Here is a 25,262-nt window from a genome sequence, read left to right as displayed (position 1 = left end):
AAGTTTACATGATTGCCTATCAGACATAAATTATGGTGAGTATCTAGGCGAGATGATTTCCATTTAGCCCAATAAGTATCTCTTAGTTTGAGTGTCTCTTGCACTGATGTAGTTATCCAGGGACAGTTTAACCCTTTGACTCTTGTTTATGGTCCTATAAACCCTGCCTACAGCTGATACAGGATATGTGACAATCTGAAATGCTTTAGCTGGGATTTTTCTGATAGGGTGAAGTCCATTTGGTGTGTTAAAGATCAATGGCAAGGTCATCTTCTTTGGACTTTGGAATGGTTTTGTTTTAGGTTATCATGCTTTGGGGTTTGTAGCTCTAATGGATATTGCATGAGATGGGACAATAATCACTTTAGAGAATTATGCAGTAATTTTATATTTTTGTACATGGTCTGGGAAATTGATTAGTATTAGATCAAGAAAAGAGTATTTGTTACATTTTGAGTTTATTCGTGTTTGGTCAACTATTACTTAAGTTCGAATATTATTTATTGGTGTGCATGATTTTTGAGATGTTTCTGTGAAGAAGGTTGATGATAAAATGTTCTAAGATAATGATTTTTCTATTGGTGTAATGAGATATACTTTCTAGGATTTTTTACTAATGTTATAGGTTTGAAGGAGACAGTATGCAAGCAGATGCAATATAAAGTTTTGTACGTTTTGCAGCTGTATAAATACCCAGTTAGTGCAGTCTGTTTTAGGACTGGGATTTTAATTTACAGGCACTGCTTTAAAATTGTGTTCTTTTTTAATCAATAGCAGAACTGTTTGTTTGTGTATTTATTTATTTATTTATTTATGTTTGGTATTTTTTAGGTAACGTGAAAGGAATCTGCATTTGATATGCAGTTATTTCTTCTGAATATTTCAGCATGCATTGAGAAGAAATCTTCAGCTTTGTGTCAGGCTTTGTGTCTTGTTGTCACAGGATGCTGGTTCTTTATGTTCTGCATAATTAGTTTGGTGGTAGGCTATGTTGTTGTACCAGCAGTCAATAAATTATAAACATTAAGTTAGACTGAGAGCTATAGAAAGGTGTGAATTGTTAGAAGTAAGGTAATTTCTGAGTTAGCGGTTTTCTCTTTTCCACTGTTTCTTTGTTCCTGTAATCAAATATAGCAATTAAAGATGTTAGGAAGATGGTAGGGAGGTGAGATACCTATTTTAGTGGTGGAGAACATCTGCTAAAGTGCAGCAGAGATAGGGAACATGATAAGAAAGTCAGATAGCTAATTTGTTGAGGGAGACAATGTGCTAAGCACTGTGTGAGCAATATGGGTAGTAAAGGGTGCAGGTATGTATTAAGGTAGAGTGGGAGAGGTGTTGTTTTTGGTGACAGGAAGAACATTTATTAACAAGTTGATATGATTGGATGTGTGGCTGGATGATATTTATACGGGTAATTATGTGGTATGTGGGAGGGAATGGGAGTAGAGGATCAAACCACTGGTGAGCGCGGTGAATGTGTATAGAGTGAGACAGCACTGGCCAGGTGAAGACAGTATTAGAAGTTGGGGTACAAGTAATATTTGTATGTGACTATGTAATATACATCTTTTTTTTTTAAATAGACTTTGTATGTATTTTATACTGCAAGTTAGGAACTAGGCTAAATATCAGACATATGAATATGTAACTGAATGTACTGTACAATGATCAGATTCATACTGTACTGACAAATGACAATTCCTAGGAATGTGCAGGGCATAAAGTGCATGAAATAAACACTGTCTTCTGTAGAGACAAAGGGAATGAAAAGAGCTAGCACCTAACAATTCCATCTGCCTTATAATAGAGAAAGCACATGAGAAGAACCTTCTGGTATTCATTTTTCCTGATAATAGCTAGGCATATCATTTGTAAATAGTTTAATTTAAATTGTAATAAGCCATGGTTAATTACTATTCTATATTGGTATCGCTTACAACTTCTTGTTGAGAGTTTGATACCTTATGTCTCTTATAACAGTTAGTTGGAAGGACAGTTATGGAAATTCCCTTATGAATAAAAATCCTGGCTTCAGACATCTAAATTTATAAAAGACTCAGAAGTATTTATTTTATTTGAGTGGTTTTCTTCATGAGGAAGTGTGGTTGAAAATATATTTGGTGGAAAATTCAACAAAAACAACATAAGTCCACATAAGAGGATGTGGCAGGAGTAGAACAATTATTCTTCAAAATCCATGCAACAACAGCCATCCATAACCTTAGTGAACCTGCTGAATCAACAGTAAACTCAGAAGTCTTGAAACTCAGAAAGGAAACAAAATAAGTAACTAGTGAGCATTGAATAAAGAAAAAATTAACTTAAAAGGAAATCAGACAATCTGTAAATCAACTCTGTTCTGAGTGGGTCTAACAAATGTTTCATAACTTTTGATAGCTGTTAAAATTAATTCATCTCAGTCAATGAAAAGCTCTTTTATTAAGTGCCGATTGATAAAAACAATGGCCAAAACAATTTTCACTGAACCTCAGAGTTATCTCATGCAGGGGGACAGCCCCAAACCCTTGGCTTATGTATACTTACAATGAGGTCACACAACAGTGGAGAGAAATCAAAACTCCACTGTCAGTGAAAGTTCTTTTATCTTAATTTCTTTGATCACTCAGAACTTGCTGAAAGTGTTGTTACTGAAATGATACATTCCTGATAACACAATGCATCAACTGTTAAGCTGCATGACAAGATTATGCAGAGACATGAAACTCTGTTTACCAGGAACATCACTATTACTAGATCAAAAGTTTTATAAGAGCATGCAAATGCTTACATCTTAAACTGCAAAGTTAATGAGAGGCATGTAGTGTAATAGAAAAGAAGATTGTCTAGGAAATGACTGGTGTGAGCTCTGTTGTAAATTATGATAGCACCTTCTAATTTAACAAAAAGAATCAACATTAAGCATTGTTCAAAGATGTACATGTTAGCTAACAGCAGCTAAAGTAAAACACATTCACTTCAGGATCCTGCCATTTTTGGAAAGCTTACTTCCTTTCTTAGCTATAAGAAAAGATTTATGAAGGAGTGAGAAGAGACAATATGTATGACCTGAGTACAAGAATATAGCTAGCATGTTGCAGTTTTTTTTTTAAATGGTATGTAGAAGCCAAACATCAGAGTAAAATATGGTTTTAATGACTTGAACTTCTGAGTACTAGACAAGTGGTATGTCACTGAATTTTCTTGGAAAGGATGATGACTCTGAGATGTGATGAAAAAATCGGTACTACACAGTACATCCTGTGGTGTATGACTCTCTCTGACTGTGAAGGCATCTTAGTTCAGTTGACCAAAGGAATCTGGTAACTGCAAATATCTGTATTTATTTTTTTCCAAAATGTTTTTATTCATTTTATAACACAATAACTTAACAGTACAATGTCCATTTGTGTCTTTCGGCTTTTCCCAGTTAGGGGTTGCCACAGCGGAACTCCGGTCTGCTAACGATTGGCAGTAGAGTTTTACGCACTGGCTTGCCAGGCCTAACGCACAACCTTCAACGAAGGAACGCCCATTCATGCATGTCGCCACACAGATGACACTCTAACTGAGAATCGAACAGGCAACGTCTAACTGTGAGGCGACAACGCTACCGCAGCACCACCACCCCAGTTCATACAACTAAAAAAGCAATATACATAGGAGAACACTTAATATTTCTCTGACAGATAAGACAAATTTGTCCAAGCAATTAAATGATGGTTTGTGTTGTTAGTCCTTGCTTTTATAGTACCAATCTCATTCTTACAAATGTATTTCACAAGATTAAAGAACTCAACTTTAATGACAGGAGTAGATTGGGATTTCCAATTTTTAGTAACAAATTTCCTTGCTGTAGAGAGGCTAGACCATATTAAAAATGTTTGGTTTTTAGGAATCACTTCAGGAACAGGAACATTGAAAAGGATAAGGGAGTCAGAAATTGTACACTTGTCATTACATAGAGCTTTACAAAGATATTTAAAGTCTAACCAAAATGGAGAAATTATTTTGCAATTAACAAGCATATGTAGTCAGTCAGCATCAGGGTGTCCACATCTCCAGCATTTCATTTCATCTTTCTTGTACATTATTGCTAGTCTATGTGGGGTGAAAAAACATCTATGTAAAAATTTCCATATGTACACATGCCAGAACAGAGAAGATGTGGATTCCTTCACAGACTGTAAACAAAGTTTTTTTTTATCTTTTTCTGAGAATACTTGTCTATTAACTTCACTTGAATAATTCCAAAAAGAAACATCTGTTTTTCTAAAATCATTTCTGAGAATTTCATAAATAACAGATATATATGAAGTATTATTGGGTGAGCTAGTAATAATTATTGAGATAAAAGCCAAGATTTTTTAAGTTACTCTTATTGTGTACCTCTAATGAGAGTAAGAGCTTAGTATCTATAAAATCCTACAAGTTTGGATGTCCAGCTAATTGCAATTTTGCAAACTATATCTACTGATCAAATAGTCTGCAGAACTTATTTTATTAGCTAAGAGAAATTGATTCCAATATAATAGGTCGTCCTTCTTAAATTCTAACATTTTCTGAGTATCAAAAGATATCAAACATTCATTTGTGTAAGCAATAGGAAATATAATTATTAAAAAATTCTTAGTTGATTGGAAAACATAAGCTTTTTAAACAGCTTTCACTTTGAATGCATATTTTTAAAATCCATATAAAGATGTTTGTATGTATTTGACTATATGGTTCAAGCAATGTGGTATTACTATTAAGAAGTAAGGTTTCATGTGCTGATTTTCAATATAATGTATAAGAAGTATTATTCCAAAGCAGCACTATGTTAATAAATGTGGAGTTTAAATAAAAATCAGTCTTTGGAAACTCTATACAGCCTGCATCCCAGCGTGTGGTGCGCCAGAGAAGAGAAATTCTTGTTTTTTTGGGATACTAAAGGAAGTTAAGTAATACATTATTAAGTTTCTGTTTAATTTTGGCAGGTGGGAGAATTATTAGAGCTGTTCCAACTGTCTTTTTATTTTGTCATTGCACTGAAGGCATCTTCAGGAGAGAGGAGAAAAGAGTTACTCCTCTGGTACTCAGATGTCAATAGCTGACATACAAAAAATGAATTATACACTAAACAATAAATGGATGTTTTCCATATATTTATTCCCAAAAGGAGAGGACAAAGATAACTTCCTCTGGTAACTTAACAATATTATTCTTCTTTTGTGCTCTGAATTCAGAAGTTTGCAAGTAAAGTGTGGATAAATGTAGATTTGATAACTCATTTGCCTCACACACAAGGTCTGGTTAATGTACTAAATTATTCAGGCTTTTGGATCTTCAGACCTAATCATCTAAAAGACATCTTGGCTTCTCTTTACAAGTGAAAGCGAAAGAAACCTGCATTTTACTTTTGATATGTGATTGTTACTCATCTTTGAAAACTGAAGATTAGATGAAGATATAGACAAGTGACAGTCAAATAAATGCTACACAAACAGTGACAGCATCAGCTTTCACTTAGTTTTTTTTCCTTCATTTTTAGAAGAAACTCTTAAGGTAAATGTTTTTGGATTAATATTGACTGTAACTATATCAATTGTTTTACTTTAACTATCTGACTATAAACTTGATGACATTCAGATATTGCACCATCTTCAATAACTGAATTGTGATTTGCCAATGCATGACATTTCAGAAATACAAACTTTGCTTAGGTAATATAAAAAGATTCTAATTATTCTAAGGATCTTATGATGAAAATGTGAACATGATTCTTTATGTCTGTATTTCATTCTAACATATACATGCATTGCATTGACAAGGTTTCAAAAACTATTAGGGTTATATGCAGGGTACTGCACAAATAGTGCTACATTATGAGATTTCAGTTAAGAATATTTCTGATGACAGATTGACCATTCCTACATAAAGAGATATATAGTTTATCTAATTGGCTTATTTGGAGGAATTATATACAGATTTCATTACAAGCCATTAATAAATATGGTACTCATACCTCTCAACTGTCCTGATTTTTGAAGGATGTTTACATTTTTGACTCATATTTTTACTCTGTTCGTTCCTCATAAAAGTTATGGTTTTCTGGCAAATCACTGATGACTGAGGTCAGTAAATAATGACAGACATTTCAGTTTCAGACTTCATATTCTTCTGAAAATGCATGCTACACAAATCCTGTTATTCTAGCGTCTCTTTCGGCTTTTCCCGGTTAGGGCTAGCCACAGCGGAACTCCAGTCCGCTAATGATTGGCAGTTGATTTTTGCATACCGACTTGCCAGGCCTGACGCACAACCTTCAATGAAGGTATGCCCAAGCAACATTCTAAATTTATAAGAGCAATCTTTAAAATCTGTCCTTATTTTTTGGCCTTTTTCCCAACATTATTTTAGGCTTTGTCCAGATTTCTTGCATTAGGAGGTTGAGAGGTATGTGCTTCATTGATTCTTAATCTTATAAAATTAACAACATGTATATTTTATAGTTTCAAATAGACACTGAATATATTAAAATGTTGTTTAGTCCAGGATACAATATAGTAAGTGAGTTTCTAAGGATAATATTATATACACTTACACTTCTCTGACCAAAGAGATTCCAGACATCTCTGGCAAGGCATTCAAGCCATAACCAACTGCAGGCCTGCATCCTCCCCATGTGATGACAACACAGAATTTCTGAACAAACTAAACACTTACTTCAGCAAATTTGATATGGACAACAACACTGTGCCAAATAAGCTCCCTGTCAAACAGGGTAAGAGGTGCTATGTCTAAGAACATCTGATGTTCTGAAGACCCCGAGGTGAGTAAACCCAAGAAAATCAGCTGGTCATGATAATATTATGGGAGGGGTTCTGAGAGACTGTGTCACTCAATTGTCCACTGTACTAACAGATATATTTAACACATCCTTGCAACTAGCCATTATACCCAGTTGCTTCAAAACTATGACAATCATTCCCTTACCCAAAAAAATCACAACCAATAAGCCTAAATGATTACTGGCCAGTTGCTCTTACATCGACTGTAATGAAGTGTTTTCAGCAGTTGATCAAGAACCATATCTCTTCAAGCCTACCTGCAACACTATATACATTACAGTTTGTTTATGGATATAACCACTGCATGGCTGATGCAATATCTATAGCACTTCATGAATCCTTGGCACATCTAGAGAAAAATTGCTATGTCAGAATGATGTTCATTGATTTTAGTTCCACCTTTAACACTGTCACCCCCCAGAATCTGATAACGAAGCTGATCCAGCTGGGCATCAACACCCTCTAATGTAACGGAATATTGGACTTTCTCATCAACAGACCCCAAAAGGTATGTGTGGGAAATAACAGTTCAGTCAGTATTACACTGAGCATGGGTGCCCCTTAGGGCTGTGTCCTGAGTCCTCTGCTGTTCACCTTATTGATACAGGACTGCATGGCCAAGCATGAATCCAACAAAATCATCAAGTTGGCGGATGATACCACTGTTGTAGATCTTATCAGAAATGGTGAGGAAACAACCTACAGGGATGAAGTGAAGTATCTGATAGGCTGGTGCGACAGCAACAATCTGGCCTTAAATGTAAGTAAGACCAAAGAATTAATAGTGGACTTCAGGAGGACTCAGAAAATGTAATGACCCCTGGAAATTAAGGGGGTGACAGTGGAAAGAGTCAAAAACACCAAGTTCCTGGGGGTGCACATCTCAGATGACCTATTCTGGTTGACTCATATTAGCCATAAAGGGAAGAAAGCACAACAACATCAACACTTCCTGTGGAAACTGAGGAAAGCAAACCTGTCTCAGTTCATCCTCAAAGCCTTCTACAGGGGGACCATTGAGAGCATCCTCTCAAATAACATCAGAGTTTGGTATGGTAACTGCAAAGCATCTGACTGCAAGGCTCTCCTGATGGTAGTGAGGACAGCAGAAAAAGTCATGGGTTCCTTGCTCCCATCCATGGATGATCTGCATGAGACTTGGTGTGTGGGAAGGGCTAGGAAGATAATCAATGATCCCACTCGTCCTGCCCATGTCATGTAATTCCACCTTTCCTTGGTCAGGCAGTATCGCAGCTTACATTGAAAAACATCTAGACTGAACAGGAGCTTCTTCCCTCTATCTATATGGCTGATGAACTTAAATGCCAGGCATGACAGCAAATAATTAGATCAATATGCCATGTGCTATGAAGTATAAGCTGTAGTAATCACTCTGGCAAACTGCTTCAATAACTGGTACAGTTAGCCTGATTTCTTATGCTATTGCTTCCCGATTATACAATAGTCAGGAGTGAGTCACCACTCCATACATGTGCAATATAAACATCAGAATGCATCACACTACAACTGATGAAGTGCAATATTCTAAGAAATCACAACGTGGAGTCCTAGTCTTTACAATACCTTCTAGCATAATACTGTCTTATGTCTTCCTCTTTGATTGTGATAATTTATTGTGTAGTTAATATTTTAATTACTGCTGTATGTGCATTAGTCTTACTGTCATTTAAACAATGTGTTGATTGATATGTCTTGCATGGGGACCAAAGCAACATAATTTTGTTCATATTGCACTGCTGTGCATATCTGATCGACAATAAAGTTTGCTTTAACTTTTCTTTGATATAGAACTCAGGAGACATTTCATGGTTTATACCCCCCCCCCCCACAAAGACACATTCATAATACCAAACCTACAAAATGTCAGAAATTTGGAAATGTTTTTCTTTACATAAAAGAGTGAGGGATAGCAGACTTCAACTATGTTTTTGGTCAGTGACATTTGAAACTTTATTACATGATAACTGCATGAACTGATTTTCCTGCCTTGAATAATCCAGATCTGACAAAACAATTGGTGTATTACTGCATGCTGATGCCAGTGTTACTCATGAGAATATTACACAGATAATCTACATGCATTATTATAATTTCTGCTGGATATTGAGCTCAGAGTTAAAAATGTAATAAAGGTTTAGACATATTGTGAGATGTGATTTTTATGCTTACACAAACAACATAAGATGGTAACTGGCAAGTGCATGCTAAAGACTTTTAGCGATAAGATGACAGGATGCAACATTCACATGTTAAGCACAGTGGAATTATCAGCACTTACTACATTTTAAAGGAAATTGTTTTGTTGATAAAAATATGCAGTTGATCTACTGAGAAAAAGAACTCCTGATTACTAAACACTATAAAATGTTGTATTTGCTTTTTGAAGACACTGGAGGAATATTACATTTTGTGTGCATCTAGTGGTGTTGGGTGTTTACAAAGGAGACATTACTTTTGACATTCTTTGTTAAATGTCTGTTGAAAGCAAAACTGACATGAAGAGTATTCAGTAGCAATGTTTACATAGTGTAACTATAGTATATCCACATGTGCAGTATGTTCTGATTCAGAAACAATGATGATTAATTATGATTTGCATGCTTATAATATGCTAAGGTATTGTCAGACATTCTAACTACAATACACAGAGCACCAAGAACAAAGCTGCTTAAAATGGCTTCGGTTGGACTAAGTTTGTATATTCAGCTGTATCATGCAAAGGCACTAACTGTAAATAGGTACATTCTAGGTGAGATATTGATAGACAAGGTAATTAAACAAGTGCTCTTATATAGGATAAGGAAATATATGACCACATTGTTGAGGCTATGTTTAGCTATGATTAAGCAGACTTCCCAAATTAGTATGACTTATTTTTTGCATGAACTATCATACTGCTGGATAAAATATTATTGTTGATGTTTTTTTTTAAAAAGTTAGCAAATGAACATGTAAACAAAGAAAATGTATTGTATCCCTAGGTATCAAAGAATATGAAATATTTGTATGTGCCTAAGTACATGGATTAAGTTGAACTATGCCAAATCAAAATATTCTAGGGTTGACTCCTGGCTAATTAAGAATGCCTAATGTGACTGCCATGGAATCTTTGTCTACATAGTAACCTTCAAATATTAACATCTTGTTTTAAACACCAATGTGTCAAGAAGTTACTGACAATTATTAAATATGTTTATCTGACAGATCACAAAAACCAAGGCAACTTGAGTTTGGTAAATAATTCATTCTTAGAAAAGTTATGGACAACTGTGTAGAAACTTTATTCTTGCAAATGGTAGTAATCAATATGCATTGGTAATTTATGGGAGATTTTCAAATTCATCAAAGTTCACTTGTGAATAATGTACTATGATCACACCCACAATATTTTGCATTTATGCAAATATGTGATTTCTCACCAAGGAAAGTTATTTATACAAAAGCCACAAGGGACTACAAAGGATTGCATTGAGGAACAAACTTATATTCATATGTTAACACATGGGTTCAGTAATGTTATATAGTGAGTTTTATAAATCCTTATGGGGGAATGCAAAAGTGGGAGTTGTTGCTGGCTGAATGATAGGAGGAGGAAGTTAGAAAAACTAAACAAAAATAAATGCAAATGAGACACGTGACTACGGAGGAGTAAAAATGGTAATACGTTTATTGCAATGAGAAATGATAGACATGTCAGTCAACTGCTATGATTTAGACATAGATTAGGCCTAGTTACTTTTAGATTTACTCATTTTTTCATGAGATTAACTTTGCTAAAATATATATACATTGGTATGTGATCCTGTACCTCAAGAACCTTTTTGTCTAAAAAACTATAGTGTTTTTTTTTCTGATTTAATTATATGGTTTTTACTTATCAGACATTTGACTTTTAGTGCTCAGTAATGGCAAAACATGAGCATTAGACAAATTAGCAAAGGAAAATAGACTTGTGACAAACAAAGAAATAGTTAAAGGTATGTGTGAAGCATGACATTTGGAAACACATCGACTGAATTTGGGTTTATCAAAACTGTATATATTATTATTCATCTTTAGTTGAGTGAATTAGTCCCATTAGGTCAATGGTCTCTTTTCAGGGGAGACCCAAGGTGGTATTTATATTGCACAAACAAAACTATTAAGAAGCAGTAAAGACAGCTGGTATTAGCATAATAAAACATTTAATTACCACTTTTCTAAAACAACTGCTTCAGAAAATACTGTTTTGTATTTGTTCATGGTATTGTTATTTATTTATTTATGGTACATAGATGTTGGCAATTTTTTGTTTTGTATTTATTCATGGTACACAGGTCTTGGGCATTTTTTGTTTTGTATTTGTTATTTATACTGACTAGTGGAAATTTGGCAAGGGAACCAGGGACATTCCTTTACTCTGTTTGGTAAGTGATGGGGGATATTTTACATCATCCTGAGCTATCACCAGCTCAGGCAGATGGGAGATGCTATTTGGCAAGTATTCTGTTCGGAATGACAGATTTGCAGATTTCTTCAGGAATTTACAATGAACTTAAATGACTAAGGTTATAAAAACAAGAGTTACATATGGAATTGGGATTCGCATATTATCTGTTGGGATAAATTTTCACTGTGTTCTTATCACATCTTCTGACTAATATATGTTCTCCTGATTACATGTGCAAATGACAAGATTCTGATGGATGGCAATCTTGCTTTGCAGTATCGGGCATTTACAAAGCCCATTTCCTTTATGTAAAGAAGCAGGGTTTAATTTTTGACATCTGACATTTGAAATGCCATTTTGATATTTGATATTTTGTCTTTAAATTGAGGAACATCAAATGATAGGATTATTTAAGACCAATATATTTTTTGTATCTGCTGGTATCTTTTTCGGTATAACAAAGAAAAACAATTATGTGTCACATGACAACATCCTCTTAATTATAAATGTACATTTGTTTTGGTAAATTATGTACTGAAGGGGAAAGTTGTTAGTGAACAGATTATTAGTTTATGTGACTATGGAAAGGACATATATATATATATATATATATATATATATATATATATATATATATATATATATATATATATATATATATATATATATATATATATATATAGGTTTACATCCAATTTTCACGTGACCGAAGGTCGATCCGGCAGAATTCCAAATCGAATTGTAGAATCTCGGACTTGCGAATGCTCATAATGTCACGCGCAACATCGAATTTGAAAGTCCCGGTCACACACCCACCACAACAAGTGTTACCATGGGTCTAGAGGGCTGTATAGTAGCCTGGCTGGTATTCGGTAATCTTGGGTTTCATATCCGCAGCTTCAACATTCCGCAGTCCTGGCATTCTGCTTTTTTTCGGCATTTTCGCTTTCGGTCATCAGCTGTATGCGCAAATGCATGTACACTATATATATATATATATATATATATATATATATATATATATATATATATATATATATATATCTGTGTATTGAGTTAATATATGGTCTAATACCAGACATCCTTAACCATGCAATTAAGTTTACTAGGTATAAAGTGTATGAAATGAATGTTCTGTCTAATTGTAGAGAGAGATAAAGTAAAAGGATCTAAAGTATAACAATGCTATTTACCTGGCAACAGAGAGCCCACATGATAGCAACTTTTGGATACTCTTTTTTTCTGATAACGGGTAGGCAACTCATGTTAAATAATTTAGTTTAGAACATAATAGCCCATGCTTAACTTCTAGTTTACAGAAAGCATTGCTTTCTGCTTCTAAATGAGAATTTGCAACATAATGCTTCCTATAACATATAGAAGGATAGCTATAGAAACTGTCTTTTAAATAAAAGTTTGGCTTTACTCATCTAAATTCATTGAAGACCCATAAGTATTTATTTCAGATAAATTCCACAGCCATTCAGTTTTCTCCATAGCAAGACCCAGCCTATGGCTGCAGAGGGGGTCTACTTTAACTACACCTGGATCTTATGTGAAGACATTTATCAAAGATTATAATCCCATGTTTGAAACAGGGTAATGAGTTTGGTAGTTTTAGCAGTAGTTTTAATTTAATTTTAAATTATAAGTAAAATGTTTACTAGTTAGACTGTCAAATTATAAGTACAATTTTACAAGTAGTTTTATTGTATATAAGTATGTTGCCTCAGTGAGCAGCCTGTACCATAAGCATGTTCCTTACACTTCAACTAGGGTGTCTTTAATGTAATCCTCTTATAGTAACCTTACAACCATGGCTATTTTAAAGGCCTTTATTTCTTCACTTTGAATCCTTTGCTGCATTGCATCTCTGACGACTGAAAAGGGACATTTTGTAAAAACAATGCACTGAAAACATCTGTCCCTTGTTATTTAAGATTAAGCTGAACTTAAAGGATATGCGTTTTGGTGAGTGAACTCGCTGCAATCTGAATGTCATACTCCTTACTCTATGTGCTGACTCACCATTGCAGCTGCAAAGGACAATAATAATTACTTTGTCTTTATTACTATAACCCTACGTCCATTGAACCACTTATTATACTGTGATTTGTGAAAGTTGGACAACTGAAAGTCAGTGTAAATGTTCATTAACAGATGATTTTCCTAAGAGTTTTGTTAACATGCAGGACACTTGTGTGTAATCAGAATCACAAAATCGATAACATAGCTCTAATAAATCAACACGATTGCTACTTGATTTATAGTGCAAGCATTTGGGCTCTATGAAACTTTTATGCTAGTACTGTGATATTCATCTCTTATCCCCATAAAATAGATTTGAACCTTGCAAGTTTGTTTTCACTGTCACATTTGTAATACAAGCATTCATAGAGATTGGCATGCAACACTGTTCAAGATTCAGGTTCAATTGGTTTGTTCAGTGCTGTTATTGCACTTATCGATTTGTTCTCTATTCAAATTTAAAATTGTTTCAGAAAAGAATTTGCTTCAGCTTACATGACATGAGATAAACAATAAAAACATTATATATTTTTAACGTTGGCTCCAACCAATGTTTTACACCACAAGACTACATTTTTGAGGTCAGTGAAAGGACTACAAATAGTTAAAGTGGAACATTTTTTCAATGCATTACTTGTTGGAGAAATCTTAATGGGAAAACTGGTAATAAATTATACCACGTTACATAAACAGACTTTTGTTTTTTATTTGCAAAAATTAAGTAGAGTAACAAATCCATGGGCTTTACTAATTCTTTGAAATGACAGGTTTCAGATAGCCATGCCCAGTCAGATCTCACTTGTATACTTGTATACCCTGCAAGAGTGTGGGGGAGGTATAGTGTGGATTTTTTTTTTTTTACTGCGATAGATGGATACAATTCTGTGGTGATGATTAAGTAAAATAAAAGTGCAGTTTCTGTCTAAAAAAATCTCACAATAAAGAAAAGTAATAAAGAGTTATTCATAGCAATGTTCAGTTTACAATGCTTAAATGTGACGTAGCAAACCATCAATTCACAAATGTTTGTAACAGTCAGTATTATGACTTAATAGTAAAAGTACTGGCAATTGTGTTTTAGTTATAATAATGATCAGTATGTTAACTGGCAGAATTTTTGTAGTAGATTACACAGTAAGTTCAAGTGAATAAACAGCATCTTGAGAAAATTATTGTCTGTCTTGTCTTGCTCAGACAGATGAACTGTTTGCTATACTGTAATAAATATAAGTGGTGAGAATAAAACAAAGTAAATGGTATAATATAAAGCAGCAAGACATTGTTACCTAAATTAAAAGGCATAAACTCTCAGAACTGAAGAATGTTCATGTTAGTTTCGTGGGAAAATGTTGCAATGTGAAGGTAATCATCCAATGATATGAGTCGTACAAAACTACTGCAGCAGACCGACAAGTCTGAGGCCTAGAAAATATTCTCTCCTGGCTCACTCAACACTTACCTAATGAAACTATATTCTTTGGCAACGTCAACATTAATTGGCTGTCCTTCTCCTCAGATACTCTTAGCTCCTGCATTAATTTACATGGCTACTCTCAATTAATCTCCACTCCTACTCACACCAACAAATCTACTAATTCTAACTCTCTTCTTGATCAGATACTAATCTCTCACCCCCATAAATATCACTGCCAGAAATATAGCCTGATGTTCTCTGTGACCACTGTCCGGTCAAAGCCTTCAAATTCTCACCACATTATGCTAGACCACATACATTTATAACTTGTCACAAACTGTCCAGTTTTGACTCTGATAAGCTTAACAGCTATCTCTCAGCCATTAACTGGTCCTTCCTTAGACACCTACCTCTAGATGATGCTATACTAAAATTCAGTTCCATATTCCTTAACATACTCAACTACATTGTCCCCTTGTGCACTGTTAGAGTCAAATCTATTATATTCCCTTGGCTTACACTCTCCATCTGCTCCTTAATGCAAAAAAGAAACAAGGCTTGGAAGGTCTGGTCTAAAACAAAACTCCCCTCCCACCTCCAACAATATAAAGAACTTTGCAACAATACCAAGAAATCCATCTATAATGACAACAAGAACTTCTATAACAACCATCGAACCACACACTTAACTAACCCAAATTAATGCTGACATTCCATCAACCAAATTCTACACCCAGGTAACCCCTCTTCCCCCCCAACCATGTCCCAATAGCACACATTGTGAAACTGATACCAATTTAAATTCTTATTTCATTTACACTATCAGCAAATTAACACTCCAAACCAACTGCAACCCAAATGCTAACATCCCACTTGAGCCTCCCACACCCTCCAACCACTCTGAGGCCTTTTTTTGAAAACCATATCCACTCCCTACATTAAATCATTGCTTCTAAAGCTTAAACCGTGGTCCCCCCTCCATTGATAATCTACCCCCACTCTTTCTCTGAAAAGCTGCTAACTCTCTTGCCCTCCCTATCTCCACACTTATCAACCATTCCATTACTGAATTTAAAGTACCCACAATTTGTAAACAATTCTACACCTTACCCATCCACAAGGGAGGTAACTCCTCAAAACTTGCCAACTTAGGCCTATTGCAATCCTATCTCCTCTTTCTAAAATTCTAGAGAAATGTGTACACAAACAAATCCTTCACTTCTTCTTACAAGAGAACCTACTTAAACTCACACAACATGGCTTTTGCCCTAAACATAGCACCTCCACTGCCCTCATTTCCTTTGTAAACACCATATCTCAAGCAAGAGATGAAAATAAGCTTGTCTCATGCCTATTTATCTATCTCTCAAAGGTGTTTGACAATGTCTCCTACCTACTCCTCCTGAACAAACTCTCTGCACTAAACATATCCACCTCCACTATTTTATGGTTCGCTAGTTACCTCAATGACCAATTTCAATCTGTTAAATGGATTTCGGCCACTTTTCCAGCTCTACCTATCAATAGGGGTGTACCTCAAGGATCAATCCTTGACCCTTACTGTTTAATATCTTTACCAACCTATTGTCTACATCTTACTCACAGTCATCACCCATGCAATGTGCTGATGACTCCACACTTATCACCATAGCTGATTCCCTCTCTGACTTAAAGAGAAGGACACAGAAATCCTTCATATCCACTGAAAACAGGCTCACCCAAAAACAACTAATTCTAAATCCAAAAAAGACTAAATTCATGATTTTCACTCCCAAACTATGAACCATCTTAACTCTTCCTTCTCAATCTCATCCCTCAATAACACTCCTATCACTCTGGAATTGCACACTAAACTACTAGGGGTCATCATCGACAAGCATCTCAGATTTGATCTGCACACTCTCAACAACATAAAGAACATAAAGAAAATCCACCAAAACGAGGGCTCCTTTACAGGAACAAAAGATTATTATCCAATATAGCCAAAGTCTTCCTATCCTGAGCTTACCTTCTCCCCAGCCTGTTCTATGGCTCACAAATCCTTATTAATGTTCAAACTACTCTCTTAAGAAAACTAGAATCCACCTACAATAAAGTTGCTAGATTCACTGCTGATCATTCCTACCACTCACACCACTGTCTTGCTCTTAAAAGTTAAACTTGTTAGAATTTCCCCACCATCAGCTTCAAATGATTCATTCTATTTTGTATCTACCCTACTTCTGTCCAAACATTGCCTCAGTTGTCTCACTTTACTCCCCACCAAGGTCCCTCTGAAGCACTGAACAAAACCTTCTTCAAGTATACAAGCCTAAAACTAGAATCATACAAAACTTTTACAGCTACTCCCCAGCCAAATCTTGGAATAAACTTCCTTTGGATATCAGAAATATCAATCACCCACACAGATTCAAAACTGCTACTAAAAACTATCTAAACAGCACTTGGATCTGTCACTGTAACTATCCTCCTTGACTGACCACCCTTGCTCTTCACCCCTCTCACCTACAGTAACTCCTTTTATCTCCTCTATCACTTCTCATAAGGTGTACATTGACTTAGTCCCATCTAATGTCAAGCTTAATATTCGACCTATGAAACTTGGTACTTTACTTATTCTCTGAACTGTCCCTCCATAGTATTGATGTTAGAATGTATTTACTCTCTGGATTTGTTAATCATGTGCTCATATTATTTTAATGCATTTTAACAATTTACTGTATCTGAGTTTTGTTTCTACATGCATTGTGTAACTATGGAGCTTTTCTCCCCAGGCGTCTGCTGAAAAAGGGCTTCGGCTCAGTTGGACTAACCTGGTCAACAAATGTCAAACAAATAAACAAAGAAAGAAAAATGTGGCTAAGGATCCATCAGCTGTTGAAGGACTACAAAATGGTGGTGACAGAAAGCCCTGTAATTTAACTAGTGTACTTAGTCTTTAAAATTAACCCTATAAAGGATGGAAGAAGCTAAGTTACTAAAAGAAATCAGTGTAATTAAGAGGAAAAAAAACCCTCAGGTTTCAGAGCTTCTGTGCAATGCTTGGGTCTTACAAAATTGATATTATACATAAATGATGGAGAAAGACGACCTTGATTTCTTATGTCTAGTATGAATCCTATAAATGGGATTTGAACTGGATTCTGGGAGACAGAAAGTAAAGATGTAAAACAAAATCATATCATTATTACTGGCCACAGGATAACCATTTTGTGGTATATTAAAATACAGTAAGATGTACTTAGAGTGACTCTGATGTATTAATATAACATATAATATCAAACTAATGTAAAACCGTGGTGGTTTTATTTAAACTAGAGTGAACTGTAATTATTTGCTACAACAGTCATCATGCACAAAATTGTAAGTGCATCATGCATTAGTTCTGTAGACAGCAACCTGTCATCCTTGATAACAATAGGTAGCAGACTGCTTTCCTGCAGATAACAATGTAAATGCCCAACAGTTTTACTCCGTAGCATTTTTTGAGCACTGTGGTTCAGCACTCATTGCTCCAGACTGGAAGGAGGGCTGACCAGGTTGTCACTGACGGTATCTTTAACATCAAAATCAATGAGATTTTACTATATTATAAAAGTCAGAAGAGCTTTAATTTTGTATCCACTCCCTACATTAAATCATTGCTTCTAAAGCTTAAACCGTGGTCCCCCCTCCATTGATAATCTACCCCCACTCTTTCTCCGAAAAGCTGCTAACTCTCTTGCCCTCCCTATCTCCACACTTATCAACCATTCCATTACTGAATTTAAAGTACCCACAATTTGTAAACAATTCTACACCTTACCCATCCACAAGGGAGGTAACTCCTCAAAACTTGCCAACTTAGGCCTATTGCAATCCTATCTCCTCTTTCTAAAATTCTAGAGAAATGTGTACACAAACAAATCCTTCACTTCTTCTTACAAGAGAACCTACTTAAACTCACACAACATGGCTTTTGCCCTAAACATAGCACCTCCACTGCCCTCATTTCCTTTGTAAACACCATATCTCAAGCAAGAGATGAAAATAAGCTTGTCTCATGCCTATTTATCTATCTCTCAAAGGTGTTTGACAATGTCTCCTACCTACTCCTCCTGAACAAACTCTCTGCACTAAACATATCCACCTCCACTATTTTATGGTTCGCTAGTTACCTCAATGACCAATTTCAATCTGTTAAATGGATTTCGCCACTTTTCCAGCTCTACCTATCAATAGGGGTGTACCTCAAGGATCAATCCTTGACCCTTACTGTTTAATATCTTTACCAACCTATTGTCTACATCTTACTCACAGTCATCACCCATGCAATGTGCTGATGACTCCACACTTATCACCATAGCTGATTCCCTCTCTGACTTAAAGAGAAGGACACAGAAATCCTTCATATCCACTGAAAACAGGCTCACCCAAAAACAACTAATTCTAAATCCAAAAAAGACTAAATTCATGATTTTCACTCCCAAACTATGAACCATCTTAACTCTTCCTTCTCAATCTCATCCCTCAATAACACTCCTATCACTCTGGAATTACACACTAAACTACTAGGGGTCATCATCGACAAGCATCTCAGATTTGATCTGCACACTCTCAACAACATAAAGAACATAAAGAAAATCCACCAAAAACGAGGGCTCCTTTACAGGAACAAAAGATTATTATCCAATATAGCCAAAGTCTTCCTATCCTGAGCTTACCTTCTCCCCAGCCTGTTCTATGGCTCACAAATCCTTATTAATGTTCAAACTACTCTCTTAAGAAAACTAGAATCCACCTACAATAAAGTTGCTAGATTCACTGCTGATCATTCCTACCACTCACACCACTGTCTTGCTCTTAAAAAGTTAAACTTGTTAGAATTTCCCCACCATCAGCTTCAAATGATTCATTCTATTTTGTATCTACCCTACTTCTGTCCAAACATTGCCTCAGTTGTCTCGCTTTACTCCCCACCAAGGTCCCTCTGAAGCACTGAACAAAACCTTCTTCAAGTATACAAGCCTAAAACTAGAATCATACAAAACTTTTACAGCTACTCCCCAGCCAAATCTTGGAATAAACTTCCTTTGGATATCAGAAATATCAATCACCCACACAGATTCAAAACTGCTACTAAAAACTATCTAAACAGCACTTGGATCTGTCACTGTAACTATCCTCCTTGACTGACCACCCCTTGCTCTTCACCCCCTCTCACCTACAGTAACTCCTTTTATCTCCTCTATCACTTCTCATAAGGTGTACATTGACTTAGTCCCATCTAATGTCAAGCTTAATATTCGACCTATGAAACTTGGTACTTTACTTATTCTCTGAACTGTCCCTCCATAGTATTGATGTTAGAATGTATTTACTCTCTGGATTTGTTAATCATGTGCTCATATTATTTTAATGCATTTTAACAATTTACTGTATCTGAGTTTTGTTTCTACATGCATTGTGTAACTATGGAGCTTTTCTCCCCAGGCGTCTGCTGAAAAAGGGCTTCGGCTCAGTTGGACTAACCTGGTCAACAAATGTCAAACAAATAAACAAAGAAAGAAAAATGTGGCTAAGGATCCATCAGCTGTTGAAGGACTACAAAATGGTGGTGACAGAAAGCCCTGTAATTTAACTAGTGTACTTAGTCTTTAAAATTAACCCTATAAAGGATGGAAGAAGCTAAGTTACTAAAAGAAATCAGTGTAATTAAGAGGAAAAAAACCCTCAGGTTTCAGAGCTTCTGTGCAATGCTTGGGTCTTACAAAATTGATATTATACATAAATGATGGAGAAAGACGACCTTGATTTCTTATGTCTAGTATGAATCCTATAAATGGGATTTGAACTGGATTCTGGGAGACAGAAAGTAAAGATGTAAAACAAAATCATATCATTATTACTGGCCACAGGATAACCATTTTGTGGTATATTAAAATACAGTAAGATGTACTTAGAGTGACTCTGATGTATTAATATAACATATAATATCAAACTAATGTAAAACCGTGGTGGTTTTATTTAAACTAGAGTGAACTGTAATTATTTGCTACAACAGTCATCATGCACAAAATTGTAAGTGCATCATGCATTAGTTCTGTAGACAGCAACCTGTCATCCTTGATAACAATAGGTAGCAGACTGCTTTCCTGCAGATAACAATGTAAATGCCCAACAGTTTTACTCCGTAGCATTTTTTGAGCACTGTGGTTCAGCACTCATTGCTCCAGACTGGAAGGAGGGCTGACCAGGTTGTCACTGACGGTATCTTTAACATCAAAATCAATGAGATTTTACTATATTATAAAAGTCAGAAGAGCTTTAATTTTGGTCCTGAAGTAATCTTGTTGTCCCTTGCTATATGAGTTTTAGACCAAGCTATTTAGATAACTTTTTTGTCCTTAAGTTGCTTGCTCATTAAAGCTACTTCATTATTATTATTTTTCACCAGGAAACCATTAAGAGCACCTTGAAATAATTTTTTTAAACGTTTTGATGTTTTCATTTGTTTCTACTTGTAGTACACAATAGCAAAGTCGTTTTATCAGTATTTATATTTTTCAAAGTTATTACTGCTGATGGAGTCATTGCTTCCTAACTACTAAAGAATAAAAAAAAAAATACTACACACCCTTGAAGCTGTTATTTACTTGTCCAGGTATTTTAGTAATTTCTTACAGATCTCCATAGTATTGCTAGCATCAGCTTAGAAAACAAACAGAAAAACTGTTTCCATTATACATGGTTTAGAATTTCAGCCTGTATATAAACGTAAACCTGATTCTTTACTACCAGCAGTGCTGTACCACTGAATGAGTGCACTTCCTTAAAATGAATTGCATGACCATTTTTCCTCTCATTGTGCACAAAACGTCATGGCATATCACTGCTTAGCTTAATCTAAAGGTATCTGATTTATTTTATTGTTATGATAAATTCTCATTCTTGAAGGGGGGAGTTGGACAAGTTTCAACAAGTTTAGCATCTCTTCGCATTTTTAACTATAAACAGGTTTATTCATTTTAAGTAATTGACCCGTTCAAATAGTACTGTGATTAGCTAAAAAAGTGTGCACTGAGCCTGTAAAATAGTACTACAATCGGGCAAAAAATGATGTCAGGTTGATATATTTTGGCAGGGCATCAGTGAGAATAAAACTCTGAGACATTCTGATGAAGTGCAACGTTTTATTTTCCATAAGAATGTTGTCATGTTATTTTATATAGATTAGAGTCAGGATGGCACATTTTCATCTAAAGGCAAGAATGCATTACAATATTTATTGACTACCTTATGATGCATTTACAAAATTTGCAGTGTACGAGAAATCAGATATTATTCAGAAATGACTATGGATGCTTGCTCATAGCAACAAAGGAGTGACCAAAAGTTATTGTCATGTTCTTTTGCTTTTAGCAGGTCAGAGAAATAATATTACTACATTTCAACTGTTTCTCGCATGTAGACAAAGTGTCCCTTGTCCTTCACATATGCTAGGACACGTGTCAACACAAACATTGTGTCTACTAAAAACTATATGGTCATTATGTAGACAGACAGATTCAAATGCATGCTCAAGGATATATTGAGTGCATGGCAAAATCATCCAGTCTCAGCCTGACTTATTACTACACTTAGGAAGCAAACATACAAAATCCTTGCTTGTTTCAGCAATACATATACTAACATTGCAACGATATAGAGAACAATACATATACTAACATTGCAATGATATAGAGAACAATACATATACTAACATTGCAATGATATAGAGAACAATACATATACTAACATTGCAATGATATAGAGAACAATACATATACTAACATTGCAACGATATAGAAAACAATACATATACTAACATTGCAATGATATAGAGAACAATACATATACTAACATTGCAACGATATAGAGAACAATACATATACTAACATTGCAATGATATAGAGAACAATACATATACTAACATTGCAACGATATAGAGAACAATACATATACTAACATTGCAATGATATAGAGAACAATACATATACTAACATTGCAACGATATAGAGAACAATACATATACTAACATTGCAATGATATAGAGAACAATACATATACTAACATTGCAATGATATAGAGAGCAATACATATACTAACATTGCAATGATATAGAGAACAATACATATACTAACATTGTAATGATATAGAGAAGATTAGCATAGCCCCTGCCCAAGGCTAACACACAAATCCCCAAAGTTGGAATGAGGGGGTTGGCATACTAGTTAAGGTCTTAACTTCACTGATGCAAGGTACAGGGTTTGATTCTGACCTCTGGTTAAGACTGTAATCATCTACAGGCTGATAGGCTACCATATACCTAGGAACTTTCCTATTACCACTCCCACAATTGTCACTCTTTGTATCATTGTATCCCATTCACAAATTTGTCTTATTCAGAAAAATCTTTCACCTCCCACCTGACTGTCAGTATCTAATAACCTCACATTGTGTGCTCTGAAAGCCTTTGTTGGTTACACTTCAGCCATAAGGAAAGACAAGTAATTATTATTTAAAATTAGCAGAAAACATTGGCAAAAAAATGGAATACACTAGCATAAAAAATAGGGTCACACCCCAAAAAATATTAGTTCAAAGACTTCTTAAAGCTTCACGTCCAATGCCACTGACAATGTATTTGTGTTCTAATATAACAGATCCTATTAGCATGTAAATGTTGCAGTTCTGCGTGAAACATTTCCTCCTACTCAATACATTTTGTGACACATGATCACAGTGCAGGCCAAATTCTACCGCCAATAAAATAATCATTTTGTATATAGATACAAATCTTGGACATAAGGTAAAAGCTTTCTAACATTATGCATTTTTCTTTTTGCCTAGTATTCACTAATCTAGCTGTGCAATTTTAATAATTTCTGTACAATACTAGGAATTCAATGTCTTTTACAAAAAGATGCTTACATTCTGATATGCTTTTTACTTGCATATCTTATTTTTTCAGTATTTATGCCATTGTAACAGACTTGACTATCACTTTCCTTAACATTTGTAGATCTCATGTATAATGTGGGAAGCTTTGGTTGTTTTACACAAAATATAAGGGCTAAATACTACCATGAGAATGTAAGGTTATGCTTCCTAAGATCCTGACAGATCAGTAGCCTACTATGTACCTATGAGCCCAGAAATTACATTCCATTCAGCTAATTTTGTACCCTGCTACATCTAAGACAGTTTCTATCTTAACTATGTGACTGGTTGGACCATTTCTTAATTCTATATGTTGCTGTTTAGTTATATACCTATGTATTACTTATTTGATCCTGACTACGTGAGTTTGCTTTGAGGTACCAGTCTATACCTATATCAGGTCTATTTAACTGTCACTGTATCTGACTACATTGCATCAGTACTTATGAGAAAATGCTTTACTTTTTGCATTATTATTATTATTATTGTTATTATTATTATTACCATTATTATTATTACTATTATTATTATTACTATTATTATTATTATTATTATTATTACAACTGTAAGAAGTCTTGTCCCTGAGTTTACACCAAAAATGGGCCTTCATAGTTGGATATTCATCATAAAAAAGGTTAAATAAAGAAATACATGAATAAGTAAAAAATAGATGCATAAATAAACAAATATTGAGTTTTGCCTGTTTTGACTATTTGCTGAGAATCAGTTACTTGGGCAGTTCCACAGTAAATAAGTTTCAGACCTAATGTTGAAACCTGCAAGTTTTGGTGTTTACTAGGCTTCCTACAGCTATAATCAGACCTCCAAAGAAATAATATTTAGATGGTACAGCTTGCCAGTCTTCAGACGGATTTTAGTAACTCTGTTTTTCCTTCAATAAAGCTGTTATACTAGTTTTGCTGTGAGTGTTATTCCTGGAATAATATGCTAGAGCATAAAATGTAGTTTTAAGATATTTTCATTGTATATCATGTGAGAACTGACATGTATTGCTGAGTGGTACAAAACATATTCTCATATTCTTAGGATTATGTGTTAAGAGTTGAAATGCATTCATTCATTTTCATGGGAAACCCAGAACTTTTGCCAGCAATCAATAGGTGTAAGGCAGAGAGATGGAATGCTGAAGACGAAACCAATGTACCACGACACAAACACACAACCATTTAAACTGGTCTATTACAAGTGCTTGTGTAACATTAGCACACTACATCCTTCCCTGCTGCCACTCGCTCATGCTGACAAGTGCCCTAACTCTCTCTACCCCGACTCCCATGTACTACCACTAAGCTAACTTTGCCACCCAGAACCTTGTACTAACCCTTAAAACAACTACTGCCACACCCTAAACCTAAAATCCTCCTTTCCTCCCCTCACTAATCCTAACACCGACCCAACTACCGATCACATCCTAAACTTAATATCCTCCTCCCCTCCCTAACCCTAATGCTGACCAAACTACCGATCACTCTCTAAACCTAATATCCTCCTCCCCTCCACTCCCTAACCCTAATGCTGACCCAACTACTGATCACTCCCTAAACCTAAAATTTTC

At 35.1% G+C, this 25,262-nt stretch overlaps 1 non-coding gene across 1 annotated transcript; it reads left to right on the top strand.

Annotated features, from left to right (window-relative positions):
- The first annotated feature begins 22,861 nt into the window (after positions 1-22,861).
- Positions 22,862-22,966, top strand: LOC122802268. Its single transcript, XR_006364908.1, has one exon. It is a non-coding gene; the product is annotated as a U6 spliceosomal RNA (small nuclear RNA).
- Positions 22,967-25,262: the final 2,296 nt, after the last annotated feature.

This window comes from Protopterus annectens, chromosome 1.part0 (assembly GCF_019279795.1).
Source record: "Protopterus annectens isolate FY-2018-M chromosome 1.part0, PAN1.0, whole genome shotgun sequence".
NCBI classification, from domain to species: Eukaryota; Metazoa; Chordata; order Ceratodontiformes; family Protopteridae; genus Protopterus; species Protopterus annectens.
The sequence above is the reverse complement of the archived record's forward strand: the minus strand, read 5'-3'. Positions and strand labels throughout refer to the sequence as shown.